The sequence below is a fragment of the Mobula birostris genome, chromosome 29 (genome assembly GCF_030028105.1).
Source record: "Mobula birostris isolate sMobBir1 chromosome 29, sMobBir1.hap1, whole genome shotgun sequence".
Classification (NCBI taxonomy): domain Eukaryota; kingdom Metazoa; phylum Chordata; class Chondrichthyes; order Myliobatiformes; family Myliobatidae; genus Mobula; species Mobula birostris.
The window spans coordinates 16302865-16308864 of NC_092398.1; the positions used below are offsets into that span (position 1 = coordinate 16302865).

Here is a 6000-nt window from a genome sequence, read left to right on the forward strand (position 1 = left end):
CAAAGGATTTTTGGCGGGCTGTTTCAAGTTTCAGTTTGTTTTGGGAGAGGAAGCGGTTATTTTCCGCGCTTCTGCTGTTGTCTCTTGATTGGTGAATAAGGCAGCTTTCCAATTGTTTTATTGGTTCTTTCAATGCGATTGGACTTAGTTGCACCAATCAGACACGTTCCGCTGCATTCCCCCAAAAGGTACAAGAAGGGCGAGGGCCCGATGCGATTTCTCATTGTCTGTGAAGAATTACCGAGATTGTGAGTATGAGTGAATGAGGAAAAACCAGTGGGAAAACTCGGTCCAAGGCCAAATCGCGCTCGTCCCGGGCAGGACTGCAGTTCCCAGTGGGCCGTGTTCACAGGCTCCTAAGAAAGGGTAACTATGCTGAGCGGGTGGGTGCCGGAGCCCCGGTCTATCTGGCTGCTGTGCTCGAGTATCTGACCGCTGAAATCCTTGAGCTGGCCGGCAACGCGGCCCGGGACAACAAAAAGACCCGCATCATCCCCAGGCATCTGCAGCTGGCCGTCCGCAACGACGAGGAGCTCAACAAGCTGCTCGGAGGGGTGACCATCGCTCAGGGTGGGGTACTGCCCAACATGCAGGCCGTGCTGTTGCCCAAGAAAACCGGCGGAGCCAGCAAGTGAAACGACAGACTCTGAACCCAGTGACTCAAAGGCTCTTTTCAGAGCCTCTCACAGTGCCTGTGAAAGGGCTGCTCTGCGGATATCATGAGCGCGGGGGAAAGGGCTCAGTTTCGGTTTAGATTTTTGTGCTAATTTTTAAGCAGGGCGCATTAAAATGCCTTGCCGGTGCGAAACTGACAGGGTGAACGGTGGGTGCCCAGTCGGAGCTGGTTCCTTAGTTGACTATTAGAGTTGAATGTCTGCTTCGACTGCATCTATTATACACAGCGGTGCGATCGGCTTCATGCATGTCATCGATTTCAAGCAGACGCCTTTTCCAGAACAGCTACGGGCGGGTGGGGTGAATATAATCTCTGCCCGGGTACCGAAGTCTGTGATTGGCAGCCAGTCCGAAATCATCCGCTCCGAATATTTGGCTGTTATCTGGAATGGTTGAGGAAGTTAATTTTGCAGAAAGACGAAAATTATCGTAGCTTTACTTACATTTATCTTCTAAACAAGCCGGTTTAGATGTGCGGTGGTTTACTGAATCGCGTTCGGAGCTGAGGGCGTTTTCTGCGGGAGTACAAACCGTGGGATCCCCCCCGCAGCGTGTTGTGAGTGTTGCTTTGACCCCAGCATCTGCAGAGTATTTTGTGTTAATAATTGACTTATTCATGCGAGGAAAATATGCGCTGTGTGTTTAATATTAAATTCGTTAGATAAACCCATTTAGAAACGAAATTGAGTGTATTAGCCACTTATAAGTGACTTATAGTTGACTTATCACCTATATTCCGGTCGTGATTAACCTCCCCGCCCCCCCGGCCGGTCCGCAAGAATATTTTTTTTTCCAAAAATACTTTATTCAGAAATATTACAAAATAAAAATAATTACATACAAGAAAACCATTCGTTGACTGTGAGTCCTTATTCAATAGTTATTAACAGTAAAAATTTTGCGTTGACTCTCTGTTCATTTACAAATGAAAGATGTTTACAGTAAATCATGCGTTTACTCTCAACCCTTGGTCAAGAGTTAAGACTTATTAACAATCAAAATTTTCAACAATAAAGGCAGGCAATGGCTCTAATACTTTCCCAAATTAACAATTCCACCCACTCCTTGGGCACCATGTTGATTATCTGTCCACACCGCTGATGAGGGTAGGTCTCCTCCCCACCCAACCTCTCCCCCTCCTACGGGTGATGAACGTTAAACTGTGGTCCTTCCCCACCGGGCCTTCGCGGTGGCTGCACCAAGTTTGAGTGCAGACGAGAGTGTGCCAGTCGGCAGCATTCAGTCACGGACACCGCAAGAATATTGTCAATATTAAACCGGTCCGCGGTACAAAATAGGGTGGGGACCCAATAAACCCTGCTAATTGTATCACCCTGGGATGTATTTGGCCCATTCACATTATCCAATCAAAGCGTTAGATTGAAATGTTAACTCATTCGTCCAAATCTACCAATGAGAACCTAAACATTACGATTCTTCATTAGCATAAGGCGGGGCGACACTTGCTATTTGTTCCGCGCCCCGAGTATTTCCATCTCTTACCGTGTCCGAAATATGCCGCGTAAATACGTGAGCTCCTGAAAGCTTCCATGAAGGGTGCCAAGAAAACCGCATTCAAAACGGGGAGGCGTCCGGTGGCGGGGAGTATACCCCTCAACAATGGTGTGGGAAGGTGAAACAACGGAGTGCCACGTGGGTGGCTAAAAGTGTGCACCGTAATGGGAACATCTATAAATGACTGACAGCCATTGAATGATTTATTGTACATAATTTTATTTTTGAATAAAGTATATTTTGTTATAAAAACGTAAGAGGACGAGGAAGGAGAGTTGCTCTCCACTTATCTTTATCAGGTGATGAAGTAGGGTCACCGTCACATCGTCCAAGGCCATGAGTATCATGAATTCGTTCGTGAACGACATTTTTGAGCGCATCGCTGGCGAGGCTTCCCGTTTGGCTCATTATAACAAGCGATCGACCCTCGCCTCTCGGGAGATCCAGACCGCAGTGCACCTTCTGCCGCCCAGGGAGCCGGCCAAGCACGCCGAGTCGGAAGGGAGAAAAGCGGTAACCAAGTACAGCAGCTCTAAGTGAGGGGACAGAGTGCTGATATGATAATGCCAACGGCTCTTTTAAGAGCCACTCAGTTTCCGCGGAAGAGTTGTACTAATGATTCGATTTTGGATCGCTACAAGCATCTCTTTGGAGCTTTTTACTCTTTAAGGTAATATTGTTTCTATAAATTTTCGATTGATCTATGCAATCCCGTTGTTCCCCCCCCCCCCCCCCACACACACTTCCGGCTCACTGCTCCGACACTTATGTCAGTTTGTCGCGATTCTCACATACAAAGTTTTACATATAGAGTGAATTGAGGTGAAGATGTTAGTTGTTGCTGTGAAAGCGATGTATTAACTGTAGTACTCCTGTGTTGTAAAGGGCAGGAATCGTATTTCAACTCGCGATCACTCAGTGTCCTTTTACAGAACCACTAACACTACAGTCTCTGCTCCGATTGCAGTTTGTAAGTGGTGACCTGTCTACAATCTGATGGGTTGTACAGCTTTTATTTCAATCGATTACCAGTGGAAATGGGAAGTGAAGATTAATCTCAAATAATCTTGCATGATGAATTCTCACACGGTCTTTATTGTAAGTGAGTGGGGACCCTGTTACGGTGAAGTCCTGTCCACATATTGTCAGTACCTCCAGTTGAACTCTGTCTTTTTGTGTATTCGCAATAGTAGTCAGTCTGTGGTTTTGTATTGCCAGGTGGTTCTGTCCCTGCTCCTGCTCTACTCCGGCCCCTATATTACTGAGTACTCTGTCTCTCATCTGCTTCTCATTATTACCAGTATTGCTGCCACCTGTGTCTCATTATGTTCCACTTATCTTCTGCCTCTCTGTCTATTCCTCAGTGTATTTCAGTCCAGTGTTTTCACCTATTTGTTGCCAGATCGTGCCAGTGAATTTTCCTGAGCTTTTCCAGCTTTCGTATCTGTGCTCTGTCCATCTGAGTATCGACTCTGCCTGTTTCCCGATTCTGTTATTTGGATTTTTCTGGATGTTTTGATCTCTGCCTGAACTTTAATGCCAACTTTGTTGCCCCTCTGGATTTGCTACTCAGTAACTATCACAGTGCGCACAGTACTTGGTCTGCAATTAGGTCCCTGCTTCAGCGTCCTGACAGTGCAATCTGGCCAGAATGGATCCATCAGACCCCAGTCATCTGGAACTATCCTGGAACAAAAGGAGTTGATGCTGGTGTGACTCCAGAACCAGCTGGAGTCTACGTTCAGGGCAGCGGAGTCGCTTTCTGCCAACGTAGCCAATCTTGTGGCCTAGACTCAGTCACTCCAGCTGTCCCAGAGTGCCCATCAAGATTCTGTGACTGCATCTTCCACCCTGCCCTCTGCGTCCTCACATGCTCCTCCCGTCCAAGAGCCCCATCTGCCTCCTCTAGAAAAGTACTCAGGTGAGCCTGGTACCTGCTGCTCTTTTCTTTCCCAGTGCACCCTCACTTCTGAATTACAAAAAACATTTCTGACTGATCGAGCCAGGGTAGCCTACATCATCACCCAACTGTCCGGTCAGGTGAGGGAATGGGGAACAGCCATCTGGGAGGCAGGCATCCCCTTTCTGCAGTAGTTCTCAGTTATTTTCTGAGGAGATGAGAGAGGTGTTTGATTGCTCCAAACATCAGAGAGAGGCTGCCCGTGAAATGCTGCACATGCACCAGGGGTGCAGATCTGAGTCAGATTATGCCATAGAGTTCTGGACACTAGCTACCTCCAGCCGCTGGAACTTGGAGGCACAGTCCGACACCTTCCTGAACAGCCTCTCCAAAGACATCAAAGATAAGCTGGTCACCCAGGACTTACCTGCCACTTTTGAAGCCCTGGTGGATTTGGCCATCCCTATTGATGTTCGCCTTCAGCAATGCCACAGAGGGAAGGGTTCCAGAGGGCCCCTGGGGCACTGGGTGAATTTTCCTGAGCCTTTCCAGCATTCGTGTCTGTACTCTGTCCATCTGAATATCGACTCTTCCTGTTTCCCATTTCTGGTTTTTGGATTTCTCTGGATGTTTTGATCTCTGCCTGAACTTTGACACCAACTTTGTTGCCCCCTCTGGATTTGCTACCCAGTAAGTATCAGAGTGCACACAGTACTTGCTCTGAAATCGGGTCCCTGCTTCAGCGTCCTGACATATATCTGCATTTATTTTTGGACAAATAGAAGAAAATTATAATCTTGGAAGGCTTTTTGGGGACTGAGGTTAGCATGGAGAATTTCCTTTTTGTCACCCATTCATTAGTGAATCGGTCTGCTTGCTACTGCTCAAAGTAGTACAGGCGAGCCCAAGATAACTTCCTCATTCGCTGTAAAATATCTGATATGGAGGAATGAAGGCATTCAGGGTGACTTTGAGCTGAGTTTTCACAATGTGCTCAGATAAAAGTTAATAGTTTATTTCAGGAAAGTGTCAAGACCTGGCTGGTTTGGCTTCTCTGCTCCAGGTACACTGACACACACTCCACAAGTCACCCCAGCTCAGCCCTTCCACAGACACTGTGAGGGGCTCTGAAAAGAGCCTTTGTGTCATTGATCGATTATCTCACAGATTCATTTGGCCTTTGGGTTGGTGCGTCCGTTGATTTTTTTTGGGCAACAAAATGGCCTGGATATTGGGCAGCACACTGCCCTGAGTGACAGTCACTCCTCCCAGCAGCTTGTTGAGCTCTTCATCATTGTGGACCGCCAGCTGCAGATGCCTGGGGATGATGCAGGTCTTTTTGTTGTCCCAGGCCATGTTGCCGGCCAGCTCAAGAATTTCAGTTGTCAGATACTCGAGCACAGCAGCCAGATAGACCAGGGCTCCAGCACCCACCTGCTCAGCATAGTTACCCTTTCTCAGGAGCCTGTGAACAATGGCCCACCCACTGGGAACTGCAGTCCTGCCCTGGACGAATGAGACTTAGGCTTACTCTTAGCCTTACCACCAGTTTTAACTCGTCCACTCATTCTTACAAAGTCCTTCATAGAAAACAAGGAAATCTTCCACCTTCACCCTTTTTCTAGACTCTGGGGCAATGAGGAAGGATACTTATGATTGGTGGTGCAACGCTTTCTGAGATTGGTTATGTGGAATAACCCAATCAGCGAGCTGTCCGATTCTCCAATGATCAGTGGCAGCAAGAGAAGCACAGAAAATGAATGTCAGTCACCAAAAACTCTGAAATTTGAAAAGCCTGCCAAAAAATAGTCTTAAAATATAAATCAGTTACAAATCTCTGTATGAATACGGATTCCCTGTGTGACCAGTCTGCTTGTATCTGTACAGAATGTAAATTAATTGTGCCATGA

General features: G+C 47.2%; 2 pseudogenes; one reads left to right on the forward strand and one right to left on the reverse strand.

The window, feature by feature from the left end:
* Positions 1-651, forward strand: part of LOC140189847 (histone H2AX-like) — an 836563-nt pseudogene extending 835912 nt beyond the window's left edge.
* A 4600-nt stretch (positions 652-5251) lies between these two features.
* Positions 5252-5658, reverse strand: LOC140189900 (histone H2A-like; annotated as a pseudogene).
* Between the last annotated feature and the right edge of the window lie 342 nt (positions 5659-6000).